Source organism: Pleurodeles waltl, chromosome 8 (assembly GCF_031143425.1).
Source record: "Pleurodeles waltl isolate 20211129_DDA chromosome 8, aPleWal1.hap1.20221129, whole genome shotgun sequence".
Taxonomy (NCBI): Eukaryota; Metazoa; Chordata; class Amphibia; order Caudata; family Salamandridae; genus Pleurodeles; species Pleurodeles waltl.
This window is the reverse complement of record NC_090447.1, coordinates 1170931462-1170954035: the sequence shown is the minus strand read 5'-3', so window position 1 is coordinate 1170954035 and position 22574 is coordinate 1170931462.

The window sequence follows — 22574 nt, the reverse complement described above, 5'->3', positions numbered from 1 at the left end:
CAAAGTTTTCTTACCCAGAATACCCTGCAAAGCTGAAATGTTGAAAAAAAACTCAATTTTTCTCGCATTTCTGTCACACAAACTACAGGAATTTGCTGGGATCCACAACATTCCTACCACCCAGTGACTCCTCACCTGTCCTGATAAAAACACTACCCCACTTGAGTGCCTACACCTAGTGCCTGTGTCAGGAATGGATCACCCCAGGGTCAACAGCTGCCTCACGTGAGGACCAACATTGACCGTTGTGTGATCTATTCCTGTCGCAGGCACCAGGCCTAACCACACAAGTGAGGTATCATATTTATCGGGAGACTTGGGGGAACGCTGGGTGGAAGGAAATTTGTGGCTCCTCTCAGATTCCAGAACTTTCTGTCACCGAAATGTGAGGAAAACGTGTTATTTTAGCCACATTTTGAGGTTTGCAAAGGATTCTGGGTAACAGAACCTGGTCCGAGCCCCACAAGTCACCTCATCTTGGATTCCCCTGGGTTTCTAGTTTTCAAAAATGTGCTGGTTTGCTAGGTTTCCCCAGGTGCCGGCTGAGCTTGAGGCCAAAATCCACAGGTAGGCACTGTTTTCTATGAAAAAATGTGATGTGTCCACGTTGTGTTTTGGGGCATTTCCTGTCGCGGGCGCTAGGCCTACCCACACAAGTGAGGTATCATTTTTATCGGGAGACTTGGGGGAACGCTGGGTGGAAGGAAATTTGTGGCTCCTCTCAGATTCCAGAACTTTCTGTCACCGAAATGTGAGGAAAACTTGTTTTTTTAGCCACTTTTTGAGGTTTGCAAAGGATTCTGGGTAACAGAACCTGGTCTGAGCCCCGCAAGTCACCCCTCCTTGGATTCCCCTAGGTCTCTAGTTTTCAGAAATGCACAGGTTTGGTAGGTTTCCCTAGGTGTCGGCTGAGCTAGAGGCCAAAATCTACAGGTAGGCACTTCGCAAAAAACACCTCTGTTTTCTTCCAAAAATTTGGATGTGTCCACGTTGCGCTTTGGGGCGTTTCCTGTCGCGGGCGCTAGGCCTACCCACACAAGTGAGGTATCATTTTTATCGGGAGACTTGGGGGAACATAGAATAGCAAAACAAGTGTTATTGCCCCTTATCTTTCTCTACATTTTTTCCCTTCCAAATATAAGAGAGTGTGTAAAAAAGACGTCTATTTGAGAAATGCCCTGCAATTCACATGCTAGTATGGGCACCTCGAAATTCAGCGATGTGCAAATAACCACTGCTCCTCAAAACCTTATCTTGATCCCATTTTCGAAATGCAAAGGTTTTCTTGATACCTCTTTTTCACTCTTCATATTTCAGCAAATGAATTGCTGTATACCCAGTATAGAATGAAAACCAACTGCAGGGTGCAGATCATTTATTGGCTCTGGGTACCTAGGGTTCTTGATGAACCTACAAGCCCTTTATATTCCCACAACCAGAAGAGTCCAGCAGACAAAACGGTATATTGCTTTCAGAAATCTGACATCGCAGGAAAAAGTTACAGAGTAAAACATAAAGAAAAATGGCTGTTGTTTTCAGCTCAATTTCAATTTTGTTTTATTTCAGCTGTTATTTTCTGTAGGAAAACCTTCTAGGAGCTACACAAATGACCCCTTGCTGAATTCAGAATTTTGTCTAGTTTTCAGAAATGTTTAGCATTCCGGGATCCAGCATTGGTTTCACACCCATTCCTGTCACTAACTGGAAGGAGACTGAAAGCACCAAATATAGTAAAAATGGGGTATGTCCCAGTAAAATGCCAAATTTGTGTTGAAAAATGTGGTTTTCTGATTCAAGTCTGCCCGTTCCTGAAAGATGGGAAGATAGTGATTTCAGCACCAGAAACCCTTTGTTGATGGCATTTTCAGGGGAAAAACCACAAGCCTTCTTCGGCAGCCCTTTTTTCACATTTTTTTGGAAAAAACAAAATGTTCACTGTATTTTGGCTATTTTCTTGGTCTCCTCCAGGGGAAACCACAAACTCTGGGTACCATTAGAATCCCTAGGATGTTGGAAAAAAAGGACGCAAATTTGGCGTGGTTAGCTTATGTGGACAAAAAGTTATGAAGCCCTAAGCGCGAACTACCCCAAATAGCCAAAAAGGGGCTCAGCACTGGGGGGGAAAAGGCCCAGCAGCTAAGGGGTTAAGGAGAATGTTTGTACCTAAGAACGCACCAGTGCATTATTCTTAAAATAAATCAACCTAGGGAACGCTTAACCTCGTAATAATGTAAGGGAATACTGGTGCCAGGGCTTTACGTAGAATGAATGACTCAAAGGGGCTTAATTTCTCAGAAAATAACAAGCATGTATCTGGAATTGTAGAATCACCACTCAAGCTTAAGAAGGGACACAAAGGAGACAAAAGTGGGAATATACAGCCTGACATGTTGATACCTTAGTGCTGCACACAGAAATGAAACGACTAATGTGACGTGGAGGAATAAACTAATATTAAACTGGCATGAAAATTAAGGTTGTGAGTGTTTGAATAATAAGAGAGTTATTTAAATGTCATTGTTTGGTATGGGCGATCCGATGGAATCTGAAGTGATTACATTAACGTGAAGATCCATTCTTGCTCTGGCTTACAAGACTGACTTGATGATTAAATACAATTAACATATAGAACTCTGTGCATAGGTACCCCGAAGTGCTCAGGCCCAGGCCATCGTTACTAATAGGCAAAGCTTTTCGACATGAGAACTAATCCTAAATACAGCATGAGAAAAAAAATGTTCCACAGTACTCAACTTTCAGACCCATTATAAATCAATCTCCCTCAGGCAGAAAAGCTGGAAACAGTGGGCACTGCAGCAGCAAATGGGCAGCTTTAAAGTAAGAGGGAGCGTGCCACAGATAGCGCACACTGCTATGCTCAAAGTTACACAAATAAGCGAGACCCTGGTCACAGATTGTAGGAAGTTGGCTCTGTATATAGTATTTTAAAGTAAGAAACAGTGTGCACATAGTCCGAGGGTTCCCCTTAGAGGTAAGGTAGTGGCAAAATGTGATAATTCTAATGCTCTATTTTGTGGTGGTGTGGTCGAGCAGTAGGCTTATCAGATGGTAGTGTTAAGCATTTGTTGTAAACACACAAGCAATAAATGAGGAACACACACTCAAAGACTTACTCCAGGCCAATAGGTTTTTATGTAGAAAAAATTATTTTATTTTAAAAACCACAGGTTCAAGATTTGCAGTAAACGCTTTAAATGCAAGGTACTTCACTTAGATACTTTAGGAACTTTGATTAAAAGCAATATCATATACAGTCTTTATAAAAATGGCAATAAGTTATTTTCAAAGTGGACACTGCAAAAATCAACAGTTCCTGGGGGAGGTAAGTAAAGGTTAGATTAGGAGGTAAGTAAAACACTTACAAGTCTCAATCCTGGGGCTTAGGCAGCCCACCGTTGGGGGTTCAGGGCAACCCCAAAGTTACCACACCAGCAGCTAAGGGCCGGTCAGGTGCAGAGGACAAAGAGGTGCCCAAAACACAGAGGCGCCTATGGAGAACAGGGGTGCTCCGGTTCCAGTTTGCCAGCAGGTAAGTACCCGTGTCCTCGGGGGGCAGACCAGGGGGGCTTTGTAGAGCAATGGGGGGGACACAAGTAGGCACACAAAACACACGCTCAGCTGCACCGGGGCGGCCGGGTGCAGTGTGCAAAGCAGGCGTCGGGTTTTGTTTAGGTTTCAATGGAGGGACCTGGGGGTCACTCTAATGGTGCAGGTAGGCACGGGGCTTCTTGGGACAGCCACCACCTGGGCTTGGCAGAGGGTCGCCTGGGGGTCACTCCTGCGCTGAGGTTCGGTTCCTTCAGGTCCTGGGGGCTGCGGGTGCAGTGCTGGTTCCAGACGTCGGGTCCCTTGTTACAGGCAGTCGCGGTCAGGGGGAGCCTCTGGATTCTCTCTGCAGGCGTCTCTGTGGGGGTTCAGGGGGTTGTCTCTGGCTACTCACCGGGGACTCCTCTCTGTGGTGTTGGTTCTCTGGATCTCGAGCCGGGGGCGTCGGGTCCAGAGTGTGAAGTCTCACGCTTCCGGTGGGAAACGTGCAGTCTTTGGAAGTTGCTTCTTTGTTGCAAAGAAGTAGCTGGGTTTGAGCAGGGCCGCTGCTCACTGGAGTTTCTTGGTCCTTTAGTCCAGGGCAGTCCTCTCAGGCTTCAGAGGTAGCTGGTCCCTGTCGGATGCGTCGCTGGTTGCAGGTTTTCGAAGTTGGAGACAGGCCGGTAGGACTGGGGCCAAAGCAGTTGTCGTCTTCCGTCTTCTCTGCAGGCTTGTAGGTCAGCAGTCCTTCTTGTTTCTTCAGGTTGCAGGAATCTGATTTCCTAGGTTCTGGGGTGCCCCTAAATACTAAATTTAGGGGGGTGTTTAGGTCTAGGGGCAGTAGCCCATGGCTACTGTCCTGGAGGGTGGCTACACCCTCTTTGTGCCTCCTCTCTGAGGGGCGGGGGGCACATCCCTAATCCTATTGGGGGAATCGTCCAATCTCAAGATGGAGGATTTCTAAAGGCAGGGGTCACCTCAGCTCAGGACACCTTAGGGGCTGTCCTGACTGGTGAGTAACTCATGCTTGTTTTTCTCATTATCTCCTCTGGACTTGCCGCCAAAATTGGAGGCTGTGTCCAGGGGGGCCGGCATCTCCACTAGCTGAAGTGCCCTAGGGCATTGTAACACTAAGCCTGAGCCTTTGAGGCTCACTGCTAGGTGTTACAGTTCCTGCAGGGGGGAGGTGTGAAGCACCTCCACCCAGAGCAGGCTTTGTTTCTGGCCTCAGAGGACACAAAGGCCCTCACCCCATGGTCAGAAACTCTTCTCTCAGCAGCAGACTGGCACAGACCAGTCAGTCCAGCACTGAAGGATTGGGTAAAATACAGGGGGCATCTCTAAGATGCCCTCTGTGTGCATTTTGTAATAAATCAAGCACTGGCATCAGTGTGGGTTTATTATTCTGAGAAGTTTGATACCAAACTTCCCAGTATTCGGTGTAGCCATTATGGAGCTGTGGAGTTCGTTTTTGACAAACTCCCAGGCCATATACTTAATATGGCCACACTGTACTTACAATGTCTAAGAATGGACTTAGCCACTGTAGGGGCATATTGCTCATGCAGCTATGCCCACACCTGTGGTATAGTGCACCCTGCCTTAGGGCTGTAAGGCCTGCTAGAGGGGTAACTTACCTATGCTACAGGCAGTATTTTGTGTGCATGGCACCCTGAGGGGGATGCCATGTCGATTTTGCCTTTTTCTCCCCACCAACACACACAATCTGCAATGGCAGTGTGCATGTGTTAGGTGAGGGGGCCCTAAGGGTGGCACAACACATGCTGCAGCCCTTAGGGACCTTCCCTGGTCACAGGGCCCTTGGTACCACTGGTACCTTTTACAAGGGACTTATCTGTGTGCCAGGGTGTGGAAACAAAGGTACATTTTTTGTGAAAGAACACTGGTGCTGGGGCCCGGTGAGCAGGGTCCCAGCATACTTCTCAGTCAAGTCAGCATCAATATCAGGCAAAAAGTGGGGGGTAACTGCAACAGGGAGCCATTTTCCTACACAAGATCCTCCCCCTAGCTTACCCAAAGAGGTTACCCAGAGCTGGAGTAACCCCACCATGACCAACAGGGTCAGGGGGCCTAACTTGCTATTTGGCATGGGGTCAGACCACCATGCCAAGGATAGTGCAGCCATAAAGGCTAACACCCAGCAGAGGCCGCTGACAGCTGTCAGTGCCCAGCACCACACCTTTAGCTCTTCACCTACAAGGGAAGGGGCTAAGTTACAGGCTTCTTTGGGTTCAGGGTGCTTGTCTGCTGCGTTAGAGTGGGGGGTTAATACATCTTGTAGTGAACACCCTTCTTCCACTCTTTCTTCTGTTAACTGAGGAGCCACCCACTCAGGTTTAACAGTTGCCTGACTAGCCAGGACTTCTTGTGTGTCAGGTTGGACTTTACCAGTGCCACTTTTGGAGTTCCCCCCTACTGAAGCAGAATCTCCCTGGCTTGCTGGAACCTTGGCTAAAGGTTGTCCACTCTTCCTGCACTGTTTTATTTTCTTTTTCTTCTGGGGCCTACTTGCAGTTACTGCAGGGGTAGCACATCCAGAATCCTTGGGAGAGGACTGGCACTGGACCAGTTCCTCTCTTGGGCTCTGACTAGCCTATGGGTAGTCATTTCCAAGGAGACAATCAAGGGGGAGGTCTGTACTGACTACCACCCTTCTCCAGCTAAAAGTCCCACCCACCTCTATGGGCACAAAGGCCACATGCCTATCAGTGACTCTGTCTGAGCCAACTCTTACTCTGGCAGTCTCACTGGGGGTGTACTGGTTTGAGAACACCAGCCTGTCATGCACAATAGTGTGACTAGCACAAGTGTCCCTCAGGGCAGTGGCTGGGATTCCATTCACAAGTAGGTGGTGGAAGTGTCTACTTCCCTCTGGAATCTCCAACTCACCTGTTGGGCCCTTTTTCCAGTTGAAGGCTTTGAAGCCCTCCTCATCTGAGGAGTAATCCCCAATGGCTACACTGGTCACCCCTGGGTTTTTGCTAGGGGGCTTGTTTTTGGGACAAGAAGTGCCCTTGGTGTGGTGCCCTGTCTGTCTACAGTTTTGGCACCATGCCTTAGTGGCATCCCAGTTCTTACCATGGTAAACACCTTTGTTTTGGGTTGTGTCTTGGGGCCCACCCACCTGGTCTGGTTTTTGGGGGCCTACAGAGGACTCTTTTTCTTTGTTTCTAGTGTCACCCACTTTCTCCTGGGGAGGCTTTGTAACCCCTTTCTTTTGGTCACCCCCAGTGGAAGTTTTGGTTTTGGTTACCCTAGTCTTGACCCAGTGGTCTGCCTTCTTTCCCAATTCTTGGGGAGAAATTGGACCTAGGTGTACCAGATACTGATGCAACTTTTCATTGAAGCAGTTACTTAAAATGTGTTCTTTCATAAACAAATTATAAAGCCCAACATAGTCATGCACTTTATTTCCAGTTACCCAACCATCCAGTGTTTTCACTGTGTTGTCTACAAAATCAACCCAGGTCTGGCTCGAGGTTTTCTGAGCCCCCTGAACCTAATCCTGTACTCCTCAGTGGAGAATCCAAAGCCCTCAATCAGGGTAGCCTTCAGGAGGTCATAGGATTCTGCATCTTTACCAGAGAGTGTGAGGAGTCTATCCCTACACTTTCCAGTGAACATTTCCCAAAGTAGAGCTCCCCAGTGAGATCTGTTTACTTTTCTGGTTGCACAAGCCCTCTCAAAAGCTGTGAACCACTTGGTGGTGTCATCACCATCTTCATATTTTGTTACAATCCCTTTGGGGATTTTAGCATGTCAGTATTTTCTCTGACCCTATTTATGTTGCTGCCACCATTGATGGGATCTAAGCCCATCTCTTGTCTTTCCCTTTCTATGGCTAGAAGCTGCTTCTCCAAACCCAATCTTTTGGCCATCCTGGTTAACAGGAGGTCATCTTCATTGAGGCTGCCCTCAATGCTTCCAGAGGTACTGGTCTCCCCTGTGGAAGAACCAGTCTCTCTGACTATGAGTTGAGGAGTCAGGGTTTGAGGGAGCCTGTTCTCCCTATTTAGGACAGGAGGGGGAAGATCATCCTCTTGGTCACTAATTTCCCCATCGGAAGGATTATCCTCAGAGGGGTGGTCCATTTTGAACTCTGCCAAAAGCTCCTGGAGCTTTACTTTGGTAGGGTTGGACGCAGTTTTTATCTTTTTTAGCTTACACAGAGACCTTAACTCTGACATCCCTAGATGCAGGTAAGGGGTGAGGTTGAGTTCCACCACCATCTCATCTGTGCTAGACATTATGGGGGTCATTCTGACCCTGGCGGCCGGTGGCCGCCAGGGCCACCGACCACGGGAGCACCGCCAACAGGCTGGCGGTGCTCCCACGAGCATTCTGACCGCGGCGGTTCAGCCGCGGTCAGAAGCGGAAAGCCGGCGGTCCCCCGCCGACTTTCCGCTGCTCGGGGGAATCCTCCATGGCGGCGGAGCGCGCTCCGCCACCATGGGGATTCTGACACCCCCTACCGCCATCCTGTTCCTGGCGGGAGATGGCGGTAGGGGGTGCCGCGGGGCCCCTGGGGGCCCCTGCAGTGCCCATGCCAATGGCATGGGCACTGCAGGGGCCCCCGTAAGAGGGCCCCGCAAGGTATTTCAGTGTCTGCTTTGCAGACACTGAAATACGCGACGGGTGCAACAGCACCCGTCGCACCTTCCCACTACGCCGGCTCCATTCGGAGCCGGCGTCCTCGTGGGAAGGTAGATTTGCCCTGGGCTGGCGGGCGGCCTTTTGGCGGCCGCCCGCCAGCCCAGGGCAAATCTCAAAATACCCTCAGCGGTCTTGTGACCGCAGAGCGGTATTTTGACAGGGGAACATTGGCGGGCGGCCTCCGCCGCCCGTCAATGTCAGAATCACCCCCTATTTCTCTAAAAGTTGGGATAACTTTTTAAGAATCTAAAAACTACTTCTAGAACTTGAATTCAAACTTTTACAGAATTTTAAACTCTAAAAGAAATGCTAACAGGGACTTACACAAGGCCCTAGCAGGACTTTTAAAAATTTTGAAAAATAGTTCAAATTGCAAAAATCAGTTTCTAATGACAATTTTGGGAATTTAGTTGTGTGATTAGGTATTGACTGAGTAGTCCAGCAAATGCAAAGTCTTAGATCCCACCGCTGATCCACCAATGTAGGAAGCTGGCTCTGTATATACTATTTCAAAGTGAGAAATAGTGTGCACAGAGTCCAAGGGTTCCCCTTAGAGGTAAGATAGTGGCAAAATTAGATATTTCTAATGCTCTATTTTGTGGTAGTGTGGTCGAGCAGTAGGCTTATCAGAGGGTAGTGTTAAGCATTTGTTGTACACACACAGGCAATAAATGAGGAACACACACTCAAAGACTTAGTCCAGGCCAATAGGTTTTTATATAGAAAAATATATTTTCTTGGTTTATTTTAAGAACCACAGGTTCAAGATTTGCAGTAAACACTTTAAATGCAAGGTACTTCACTTATATACTTTAGGAACTTTGAATAAAAGCAATATCATATACAGTCTTTGTAAAAATGGCAATAACCTATTTTCAAATTGGACACAGTGCAAAAATCAACCGTTCCTGGGGGAGGCAAGTAAAGGTTAGATTAGGAGGTAAGTAAAACACTTACAAGTCTCAGTCCTGGGGCATAGGCAGCCCACCGTTGGGGGTTCAAAGCAACCCCAAAGTTACCACACCAGCAGCTCAGGGCCGGTCAGGTGCAGAGGTCAAAGAGGTGCCCAAAACACAGAGGCACCTATGGAGAACAGGAGTGCTCCGGTTCCAGTTTGGCAGCAGGTAAGTACCCGCGTCTTCGGGGGGCAGACCAGGGGGGTTTTCCAGAGAACTGGGGGGACACAAGTAGGCACACAAAACACACCCTCAGTGGCACCGGGGCGGCCGGGTGCAGTGTGCAAAGCAGGCGTCGGGTTTTGTATAGGTTTCAATGGAAGGACCCAGGGGGTAACTCTAGCGGTGCAGGCAGGCACGGGGGGGGCTTCTCGGGACAGCCACCACCTGGGCTAGGCAGAGGGTCTCACCTGGGGGTCACTCCTGCGCTGACATTCGGTTCCTTCAGGTCCTGGGGGCTGCGGGTGCAGTGCTGGTTCCAGGCGTCAGGTCCCTTGTTATAGGCAGTCGCAGTCAGGGGGAGCCTCTGGATTCTCCCTGCAGGCGTCACTGTGGGGGCTCAGTGGGGTCGTCTCTGGCTACTCACAGGCTCGCAGTCGCTGGGGAGTCCTCCCTGTGGTGTTGGTTCTCTGGATCTTGAGTGGTGGACGTCAGGTGCAGAGTGTGAAGTCTCACGCTTCTGGCGGGAAACGTGCAGTCTTTGGAAGTTGCTTCTTTGTTGCAAAGAAGTAGCTAGTTTTGAGCAGGGCCGCTGCTCACAGGAGTTTCTTGGTCCTTTAGTCCAGGGCAGTCCTGTCGAATGCATCGCTGGTTGCAGGTTTTCGAAGTTGGAGACAGGCCGGTAGGGCTGGGGCCAAAGCAGTTGTCGTCTTCCGTCTTCTCTGCAGGCTTGTAGGTCAGCAGTCCTTCTTGTTTCTTCAGGTTGCAGGAATCTGAATTCCTACTAAATACTAAATTTAGGGGTGTGTTTAGGTCTAAGGGGCAGTAGCCAATGGCTAATGTCCTGGAGGGTGGCTACACCCTCTTTGTGCCTCCTCCCTGAGGGGAGGGGGGCACATCCCTAATCCTATTGGGGGAATCCTCCAATCTCAAAATGGAGGATTTCTAAAGGCAGGGGTCACCTCAGCTCAGGACACCTTAGGGGCTGTCCTGACTGGTGGGTGACTCCTCCTGATTTTTCTCATTATCTCCTCTGGACTTGCCGCCACAATTGGGGCCTGTGTCCAGGGGGCAGGCATCTCCACTAGCTGGAATGCCCTGGGGCATTGAAACACAAAGCCTGAGCCTTTGAGGCTCAGTGCTAGGTGTTACAGTTCCTGCGGGGGGAGGTGTGAAGCACCTCCACCCAGAGAAGGCTTTGTTTCTGGCCTCAGAGGGCACAAAGGCCCTCACCCCAAGGGGTCAGAAACCCATCTCTCAGCAGCAGGCTGGCACAGACCAGTCAGACCTGCACTGAAGGATTGGGTAAAATACAGGGGGCATCTCGAAGATGCCCCCTGTGTGCATTTTGTAATAAATCCAACCCTGGCATCAGTGTGGGTGTATTATTCTGAGAAGTTTGATACCAAACTTCCCAGTATTTGGTGTAGCCATTATGGAGCTATGACGTTCGTTTTTGACAAACTCCCAGACCATATACTTAATATGGCCACACTGTACTTACAATGTCTAAGAATGGACTTAGACACTATAGGGGCATTTTGCTCATGCAGCTATGCCCTCACCTGTTTTATAGTGCACTCTGCCTTATGGCTGTAAGGCTTGCTGGAGGGGTGACTTACCTATGCCACAGGCAGTATTTTGTGTGCATGGCACCCTGAGGGGGATGCCATGTTGACTCTGCCTTTTTCTCCCCACCAACACACACAATCTGCAATGGCAGTGTGCATGTGTTAGGTGAGGGGTGGCACAACACATGCTGCATCCCTTGGTGTGTTATAAGGAAACAAATAATAGAGGTGCACTAGTTCTAGGTTCCAAAGCTGAATGAAAATGGTGCCTGGGTGGGAGTCTATTTGATGGGGCAATTTAACTGGACAAGGGCCTGGGTAGTGTAGTCTTTTTGAGGCGATGCAGCTCGGGTTGCAATGGGTGGTAAGGGATAAACCAAAAACACAGTTCTGATTACATTTAGTTAGTAATACAGAACATTTTTGGAACACAAGCACTTGTAATGGGATTGCTATTTAGATTGTGAGCACGCTCATATCAAAGTGGAACAGGGATAAATCACTTCAGAATATCTAAAGTTGCAATGTTTTTGTTACAAGAACACATATCATTTACTCACAATGAAAGCTTTTACAAAAACAATGGATTTCCTCAATTACTGTACTTTATCAAATATGTGAGGATTTGACATTTAGATCAGTATTCAGATTCAAAAGGAGTCTAACTAGGATATGGAATTGATTATTACTTGTGCTGCTAAAATATGAGCGTCAATGTATATATTGGGGCATAGCCTAAAAGGTAATTTGAATATTCAACATTCAAAGGGCAGATTGTGGGATCACAGAGGGAACACCCTCATTAGGTCTACACCTGGAGACAACTGTCTGCTGAGGGCTTATGTCATGATACAACTCAGAAACATACACACAGATACGGAAAGTGACTTTCAGTCAGCCCCCTTGCAGAAACTGCCTCTAGGATTGAAATGGAGTTAGACACTGTCAGAGTTGTCCATCAGTGCTGGCATCAGCCCAAGGAATTTCTTAGATGTGAAGTTCTTTAAACATTATTCCATGAGGAGGCGTGGCTTGCATGCTGGGGATATGGCAGCGGGTTGACAAGAGTCTGCGTCGTGTCGGATGCCTTTACATTGGGCGCTCCACTTTACTTGGTTTGCCTCTCATCAGAAGTGGAGGAAATTCTTCTGATGCTGTGGCGGTGAGCACCATCACATTTGTGATGCTCCTCGTTGTCCCATCTGGCTGCAGCATTTGAAGACACACGCTGCGTCTTTTCTTCACAGAAATGTGGCCATCTGTAATACCAGATGCTTCACTATACTGTACCTCAGCAAACAAAGATACGGTCTCAACATCTATTCCCCCTCATAATGACTTGTTTCAATGCCATGGCCCTCAGAGGCCCTATTTTCTCTTACCTTATTTATTGAGTACCTAGGTTTTTTTTATTTCCTGAAACCCCATTGAATAAATGGCGTTACCTTCATTATTTATTTACAATCTTTGGCATACATTACTGACATTTCAATATTTCTTCTCAAATCAAACTCCTTTTCCTTCTATCTCTCCATTTATATGGGTAAAATGCAGAAGCCTAAATTGAATTATAAGCCATATCCAAAACTCTTCAATGGATGCCCACTCTTCCAGTTACATCATGCCTTTATCCACACCTACGCCTACTCCTATAATAAAACCACAACCATCTGGATCTTCAAAAAGACTTGAACATGACCCACGTCTCCTGATAAAAACACTTCATCCATCTCTATGAAGATTTTCCTGGAAGAAATATGGGCTGTCTGTCCTTTTGTAGAAGAAACAAATCGCAGAATAAATGCTCTGGACGCCAAATGGTCCACTATGGACTCAGATATTGCTGAAGCTGAACTGCACATTAGTGACCTTCAGGATGAAGCCTCGAAGATGTCTTCTATACAGAAAGGGATTCAATCTCTTCAAAACATGCAGAAGATTTGGAGAACAGAAACTGGTGCAACAATCCTTGTATTTATGATCTCCCAGGGGATGTTGAAGGTAAGGGCCCAGTTTCCTTCTTTACTATTTTCTTGCCCCACCTTTTGGATCTTACCAATCTATGGTTCTTAACATTCAAAGAGCGCATGGGCTTGGTCGGAGGTCTTCTATATCAGCTTCTACACTTAAACCCAGAGCAATTATTATCTTGTTTCTTGAGTACACAGATCTCCTCAAGTTATTACAAGCAGCGAAATCCAAAAAAACAACTGCTTTGGTCTTGCTCCAAACTTTTCCTCATGCAGGATGTCGCCAAATCAACAGAGGATAAGTGGAAGGAATTTGTCTCTCCAAACCCGGCATTATGATCTTTGGGTGTATGCTTTGGTTTACTTCACCCCTGTACTTTCTAAGTCACCTACAAGGACAAATCATACTCCTTTGTCAACACTTCAGATTTGAGGACATTAGTACAAGAAAATGATATGGCTTCCATGGAGATTTCTGGTCTAACTACTTGTTGAAATGCTGTATTTTTGTTTATGTTTGACTTGATTTCTTCCTTCTTATACCCATCTTCTTCATGTTTCAGGTGTGTCTTGCCTTGTTTCAGCCTGTCATCATTTTACTGATAATATTTTCGGCCTCCTATACCATGTGATGCCCTGACTTTGTCATTCTTGTGATATAACACCATTCCCTTGATATTCCAATACTCACAGGTACATCTCTCAGTCCCCACTTTTGTGACATAGACTGTCTACTGTCTCTACATCTTTACTTTCTCTTCCTTTGTCTTCCTTTCTGTCCATTACTGCATCTTCCCTTTTCTCCCCTATACTTCCTTCCATGTCCCTTTGTTTTTCCTTTCTTTCTTACTACACGTACCTGTTATTTACGACTTATTGTTGATCATTCTATTGCTTTTTATTGTATCATGTTCAAATTCAGAATTATAATTTTGGAATGTTAGAGGCTTAAATCATCCTATTAAAAGACAAAGAATTATTTCTCTTATGGCAAAATATAAACCTGATTTAGTGCTTCTCCAGGAAACTCATCTTACAGACTCAGGAGTTGAAAAAATTCTGGATTGGTAAGGTTCTCATTTCTCCCACACAAAATAAAAAGAATGGTGTTGGTATTCTTTGTAATAAATAGCTTGATATTTCACAGGAAATGGATTCTCACTGTAGATGGATAGCTACTAAACTAATCTTAACAATATATCCATAGCTGTTTTTGATGTATATGTTCCAACTCAAAATGACTTTGTGTTCTGGAATGATATGAGGAACATGTCTTCAATTTAATGATGAATATTTTTTTTTTTTGGGTGGAGATTGCAATAGTGTTTGTGACCATTTTCTTGAAAAACAATCCACAGTAAAATTTATCCCACATGATATGCACAAACAATTTTGTTCCTTAATATCCCACAGAGCTTTGGGTAATTCCTGGAGGTTAACGTGTGAATATACCTTATTTTCGCCCGCTCATGACTATTTTATCAGATTAGACCACATATTTGTTAATATATCTCTATCTCAGAGTATTATTAAAACAGAGATTTAACCCATATTAATCTCAAATCATGCCACAGCTATAGCTGATTTTGACTTACTCCCTCCACAATCATCATCCAATATATAGAAATCTAACAACTCCTTACTCTCCAATTCTAATCTCCTCTTCTTTTGTGGCATTTGCTGCTGATTGTTTCTCCAGACGTCATAACACTCCTATACACCCCCAACTCTTATGGAAATCTTTTAAAGCTATATTGTGGGGCTTTATTATTGACTGTGATTCCAGAATGAAGAGGACCATGTTCACTCAACATACCACTTTGATGACCAATATTAAGAAGCTGGAACACAAATACTACTCTTCACAGTCTAATGATGTTTTCAAAGATTGAAAGAGTTTGTAAAATTTTCAAAGCACTTTATACCCCAGAATTTAATCCTTACAAGGCTGAAGTTGATTCTTTTGTTGTCTCCATTAACAAACAACCTAACTCGAATTTGGACTGCTCCAGTCTGGATCAGAATATTTCTCTTATGGAAATAACTACTGCTCACACTCATTAAAAAAAGGTAACGCCACTGGTCTGATGGTTTTTCTGTTGAACTTTACACTCACATCTCTTCTATTTTATTAAGACAATTGTTCACTTTGTTCTCATCCTTCTCTTCTCCTCACTCTCCCAAAGGAACATCTTTAGAAGTGACAATTTGCTTTATCCTAAACCTGGCAAAGATACTACATTATGTAAAATTATAGAACAATCTCCTCAGTCAATGTTGACTATATGCATAGCTTCTTGTTTTACGTACTGAATCTTTTTTATCCCACTTAATTGGTCTTGGACAAGTTGGCTTCATAAAGGGCCGTATTGGCTTGGATAAAACTAGGCTATTCTTTAATATCTTACGTTAAGCAAAAAACTCTGGATTATTCTCTTTCAACCATTACAATTTACACTGAAAAATCCTTTTGATAGACTTGATTGGTCCTTCATGGCTCAAAAGTATCTACTTAATTTCTACCCTTTATGATTTTAGAAGGCATCTGTGGTACCTACTGGTATGGAATCACGCTACTTTACTCTTCACAGAGATGTACAGCAGGGTTTGCCTTATCTCCATTATTATTTATTCTTGCAATGGAATCATTTCTCTCCAAGATCAGACAAAATCCATTAATCTCTGGCTCTCAATGTGACGCGTGTCATTTAATGCTTGAAGCCTACGCTGATCACATTCTTCTTTTTATTTCCAACCATGAGATCTCATTACTAGCCCTATCTCAGGATATTCTTACTTTCTCACAAGTTTCTGGTTATAAAATCAATATTGACAAAACTGAAGTTCTCCCTTTAGGCAAGTACTGTACTAAAGAATTATTTTGCTCCTTCGGTTTCACCTGCGACCCCCACCAAAATCAAATATCTAGGCATATGTTTCTCTAACTCAATTGACTGTTCTATCTCCGTCAATCTTAAAGCCCTTTTACTGTGAACTGAAACCATACTTTCTTCCTGGTCCCCCCTATTTCTCTCATGGTGGCACAGACAATCAAAATGATGATATCTCCCATAATTCTTTATACTTTGTCTATAATACCTGTTCTTATTCCTCATCTCTACTTCTGGAAGATTGATTCTCCTTTGTCACAATTTTTATGGAACAAGAAGAATCCTTGCATCTCCTTGACCCCTCCTAAATTCCTTCAAGGTAATCAGGGAATCAATTTTCCTGATTTTAAACACTGTTATAAGGCTTTTTGTCTACAACAGGCTGCCTTTTGGTTGTTAAATGCCCAGTCCTCCTCTTCACCACTCTGATTAACAGTAGAAAAATCCATCATTCCTCCTTTCTCTTTTCAAAATATCTTTTTCGCTCTTCTACTCCTGCTCATCTTTCTTCCCCAGTCTTCAAGCACTTTACTCAAATATTACACTCACCTGCATTCATTTTCTCCAAAAGTCCATATGGTATAATAATCCTATTAAACTTCATAATCAACCTCTTTTTGGGGGGCATGGAGGTACATGGGCATTGTCTAGATTGCAGAGTTGTTCCTTGATAACAATCCCAATTTCCTTACCTCAGTTTTAACATGGTTAACGGTCCTTCATTCTTTCAATTCAAATTCTCTCTCCTAATAAATGTTATATTAGGTATGTTGCATTAGATGTCTTTATTATCCTACCTGAAGATACTTCTACTACCATTACAGGTCACCCATTACTCCACCTTTTATCTATGAAACCCACACCCTCACTTATTTATAGATCTCTGATGGCTGTTTCCCTTTCTAGACCTGAAATTCATACAGAACTTCTCTGGGTGGCTGATTTAGGATGATTGTGGCCTACCTCTTTTTGGAATATATTAGGATTAAACGTATCAAAATCTAGGACTGCTACTCTTAAACAGACATTCATTTTTATTTATAATAGACTTCACTTTACCCTACTTTCCATTTCCAAATTCTCCACAAACTCAGAAGCTCATTGTTGGTCATATGCTCTAGGTTGCATAGTGATCCTAAACTTATGTGGTGCCCCAATACAATTTTACATGATTCCAGGAGACAAATCAATCGTATTTTCGGTATCTCAATTAAGTTTAATTTTACCTTGATGTTTTTGGGCTCTCTGGATGAACTATGGCACCTCAGTTGTTTTAACAAAAATTGCTTGATTGTTTACTTGCCATTGCCTTTCAACAAATAACTGCTAATTGGAAATATGCATCTAATATTTCCACTTAAGCCTGGTGGTATGCCATATGCTATCGTCATTGGTTGGACGGAGCATACACAATCGCCACTCTTTGGTTACGTAACAGAGATTTCACATGACAATCCTTCACATCATATTCAAACACAGTGCATTTTTTGCCATTAATCCATCTTCGAGTTCTGCTACCTTTAAAGCTCCTTGAATTCTTTGTTATTTTTGTAATAGTTTATCGTTGCTCTTAATTATTTGCTTGTGTTTTATGAATTTACTTATGCTGCTTTTCTAATGCATCTTTGACTGATCATTTCATAATGTAATATGTCAAATAAACATTGTTAATCTCACCCATCCTTTTCCCCTCTCCTTTTCTTTAATTATAAATTCTACGAAATGGCCCCTTAAGCCAAGTGCTTAATTTGTAAAAAAAAACATAAGTGCAAGGATCCTCGGCAGGAAGCTACTGCTGCTTGCAAAACCCATTGCCCCTGTCAGTGTTGCCACTGACACCACCAACACAACTAAAAACCATCACACTATTACCAGTGTGACAATTCAAACTATTCTAGGCTCCCCAAGTTACAGGAATGGCTTGGACAGCAGGTACTGGTCACTTTTAACGTATATTGAAATAGTAAATAACTGTTGACATGCTGATTCCTAAATTAGATTACCAGCGCTATCATGTGGTAGACTGTCATAGGTACCAGTGTTCACAATTAAGTTCCAGTGCCCAGCACCAGAAATCATGTGCTTCAATTAAGCACTGCTTAGGCCACCGGCCACTTATGGAGCGAGCAGGCATGCTTCAATGAGAGAGACAGAATCCCCATCACAATGAGTAACAGGAACCCATCTGCATTCTTCTCTTGGCATGGTCGGAAACCAGAACAGGTAGCAGCAGGTGCTTCCCAATTGTAGGCACAGTTCAATGTAAGTGGCGTGTGAACATACAAGGGCCATGCAGTAACACTAGGACCATGCAGTATGCATGCAGTGAAAGTTGTGTTGCCCTCTTTCTATGCATGATTTCATAGAATTCACAGTGCACAATTGCTGTTTATTTAGTGTATATGTATTCACAGTGTGCAAATTGGGCAGAAATGTATATATCTTATGTGTGTTTTAACACTGTGGGTTCTATGTTCAACTTACAAAAGTGCAGCATTTTTTTCGTTCGGGCAATCTAGCTATTAAATTAACACCTGACTAACCCTAATCATGAAGCCTACTATTTGTCATCTTAACTCCAATGGCTAATGTGATGAATGGCTTCAAGACAAGAAGCTATGCATACACAGCTTATCAGGACGTCAGATCCTGTTGCACTTTGAGGTGGTCCTTGGGATGATGCGTTTGCCTGAGGGATGCCTGCAAGCTGGGAGTGAGGCTTGGCAGTGTTGTCAGTGCTTGAAAAAGCATCTGGAACTGGGTCTGGATTAACCATTCAGCAAAACAAGCACATGCTTAGGGCATCAAGGGAAAGGGGGGGGCAACACAGAAATTTTCCGTTGCCCGATTTACCATTGACCAGTGGTTCCCAACCTTTTGATTTCTGTGGACCCCCACTTTATCATTACTGGAACCCGGTGACCACCACTGAATTTTTCTTGAAACCTGGGGACATTACTGGAAGCCAGGGACCCAGGCCAAGCACTGTTGATGATTTGAACCTCAAAACACAGACCACAAATACTGAAACAAGCATTCAAACACATACACAAATGATAACACATTTTATTTAATTTGCGAACAAATATAAATGAAAAAAAAAATTTATAGGAAAGTTGGAGCTTTTCCAATTTAAATTGAAGCCACATGTCTTCCATACTGTATTCTGTTTGAAACACCTGCACTGCCCCCACGAATCATTCTGAGGATACTAATTTAATTTTTAGCCTCTAATTTCAAATTCCTTGACATTTACAGTACGTTTTTCCATTGTTAATTTAACCACTTTATTTCTACACACAGACCCCTTGAGGAGACTTCATGGACCCCAAGGGGTCCCTGGACTACAGGTTGGGAACCACTGCCATGGACCATATGGTGAAAAACTGCAAAAGGTCATCTGAGACAGGTTCCACAAAAAGGGGATCCCAGAATAAATGAAAAATTACATATATGCATATACAATAAAAAAATAATAACACAATAGTAATAATAGAGGTTAATGATATACATTAATGTTGGGAATACAACAAAATTAAAATCTGGTAACTGCCACACAGTGTGAAGTTAAAAACGTGCAGATCTGTATGGAGCATTAGCTGACAACTGTGCACTTCACGAGAAGAATTTGAAAGATATGAAGCAGCTACAAAGGAAATGCTACCAGATGTTGATTACAAGACAGCTCAAACTCGCAAATATATAAAAAAGAAGCAACCCAATAATGTAGATGCTGCACCAGAAGTATATATGAATTCCAGAGATACATTTCGTATCACCACCTTTTACACAACTGTTGACAAACTTGAAACTGAGATGAGAAGAGGAGAGATATACAAAGAAATAGCAGAGAGGTTTTTTTTTTCTAAGTGATGTACTACTTCTTCATCTGCTGAAACTGAAAGATATTCTCAGTGTTGTCAAAAGCTGATTAATGCTTACTCACAGGACTTGAACCCTAATTTCTCAGCTGAGCTTAAGCAGTTTCACTCAAATGTGCGTCATACATTCAGTGCAACAAAAAACATAAAACAAGATTCAGTCATGCTGAACTTTATAAATTAATTAGCCGGCGAAGGTTTGGTTGACAAAGGCGGATGACACCGAAACGCGTTCCGCTTCGTTTTTCTTTTGTGTATTAAATCCTTGGTTCAGAGACTTTGTGGTGTGCCGTTTCTTTGCTGTGAGGTTTCACGAAGACTGTGTGTGTGTATATATATATATATATATATATATATATATATATATATATATGTGTGTGTGTGGGCACCAAAATCTTTTAAATGCTTAGAGCCTCTAAGGATCTTAATCCAACCCTCTCTGGAACATCGTGAATTGCGCGCCCCAGAGATCTCCCTGTGGCTCTCTCCACAGTTAAAACTACTAATGATGAGTCAGCATAATCATTGGGCATGAACTGAAGCGGGGAAATTGATGGTGGGGGACGTATGCTCTAATGGCACCCTAAACTCCTGTGACATAGCTGGGCACAGGCCATCTTTTTACATATAACGCTTTTTGGAAAGAGATCAAGATATCATTGGGGGACGGTGAGACAGAGCCACTCATGTGATGTTCTTCGCACTATACTTACTCATGGGTAGTGTTTTTGTTTGTTACTGATTTGTAAATGTTAATTGGTTAATTTCTTATTTCTTATTAATAATTTAAAACTTACCGGAGGACAGCAGGGATGTAAGTCTTGATTCAAATAAAGAGAACAGGTATCTTCCACTGTTTAAAAAAAAAATATTAATAAAAATCTCTAATAATAATAATAAAATGAATAATCGATTATTATATTGCATTAATAATTTAAAAACCGAATACAAAATAATCCTTAATAATAATTCCACTGTTTTAATATCCACATTGTTCATTCTTCCTAGTTCCTCCATTAATTCATTGATAAATAGATAATTAATGAATAAAATAACAAATGAACAAAAAAGGAAATGAGCCTGAGATAACCCTTTTGTAGGATAGTACACACACATCAATTGTATCCAAAGTAAAATCATACACAAATGCCAAGGAACAACAATATAGGCACTGAGGGCCTGATTACGACATTGGCGGAGGGGATTACTCCGTCCCTAAAGGGACGGATATCCCGTCCAACGTTTTACAAGTTCCATAGAGTATAATGGAATTTGTAATATGGTGGGTGGGATATCCGTTGCGTTTGGGATGGAGTAATCCCCCCGCCAAGGTTGTAATGAGGCCCTGGATGCTTGTTAATATTTGGTTTACAGGAAGAATCAATTTACTGGTTCCAACATCCGAAGCGTTCCATCATTAGACAATTGTTTTATGCCCTGGAGTACATTGTGCTACTGTCGCCTTTTGACTTAAGTAAGAACACAGAACTCTAGGGCAGCGCCACTTTTTTTTCTGAGTCACTGTCATAGCTATCAATGGTGCAGCTGGAGCACTGCTCTAAGGCAGGTAGCAGCTCAATTTATGTACACAGGATCTTTGAACATGTACAGATCCAAGAAATGTAAACTGTAACAATTACATCTGCAGAATTGATATGTATGTTGCATAAATATATAGAATTATAGATGGGTGACAGTGAATTATGGAGATGTTTTGCACCTAAGGGTTCTGAGTCATATTGAACAGACAATGAAACATTGTCTATGATGTTACTCAGTACTCCAAGGTGAAAAATATCCCTATAATTCACTTTTTGCCCGTCTATAATTTTATGATATGTATGGCCTTTAAAGTCATCTGCCCCTGCTTTCCACCAGTATGAAGGAGCACAGAAATAATGGAGAGCCATAGATAACATGGCCTCTCTTCCGTGTCCAGAATGTAAAAAAAAATACCAACCCTCCTGCCACCCTCCCCCACAACTCTGTGCCCTCTCCTCCAGAAGCTATGCTCCCTGGTTTCCAGTGCAGCTTTGACAACTCTTAGAGTGCCAAGCCAGAGCAGCCTGGAATTCCTTTAAAACGTAGCAGCAACGGGTAACAGCTTAACCTGATAGCAGTGAGTTACCAGAGCCATACATAGCAATTATTTTAGGTTCACTCTGTATTACTTCTACTTTATCATACAGTTGATAGGTCATCGAATAATGTGTAGTGGCACTCTTCTTACTCTTTTTCACAGCTACCTATTTAAACTTTTGCTCGTGGGGTGGTTTTGCTTTTATCCAGCTGACAATCCAAAGAGAGCCTATCCTTTCACAGCTTTGTTGTATTTTGCTGAATTGTGCATTCATTTCAATACCTCACAAAAATGTGACTGACTGGTAAGCTGGCACAGAGTTACTGTGATTCAAATTCCATTCAGGGGTTGGCAGTTGCATTGTGGTGCGGTTCCTATTATGAAACAGGACTGCGCATTTGGGATGGCAGAACTTCAAAATGTGGGGGACTGAGTCATTCCACACTAATAGAAACTGTTGGCCCGGTTCCTGGCTAGCTTGCAGCACCTCACCTGATGAACCCCTAACCTCACAGGGAGAAGGTGATTTGAAACATGACACTCTGGCTCCCCAGGGAAACCGTGGAAACTGATCTCACCCTTTTGTCATATTACTCTTGCATACCAAGGTGAAAACACAAAAAAGATATGTGATGAGTTTTCAATGCATTTATTGAAACTAACGTGATCTTAAACAGAGAGTATGAGCTGCAATAATTAGGCAGAAGAAACAGGGCAAAATACACAGCATTATGAACAGGGTGAAAACAGCGACCAATTCTAGAGATTCCTACTTGGCCCTAATACCCTAAAGATCCAAGGGATTATCCTTAGCTTCATACATGAAATTGGTGTCAGAAGTCTGCC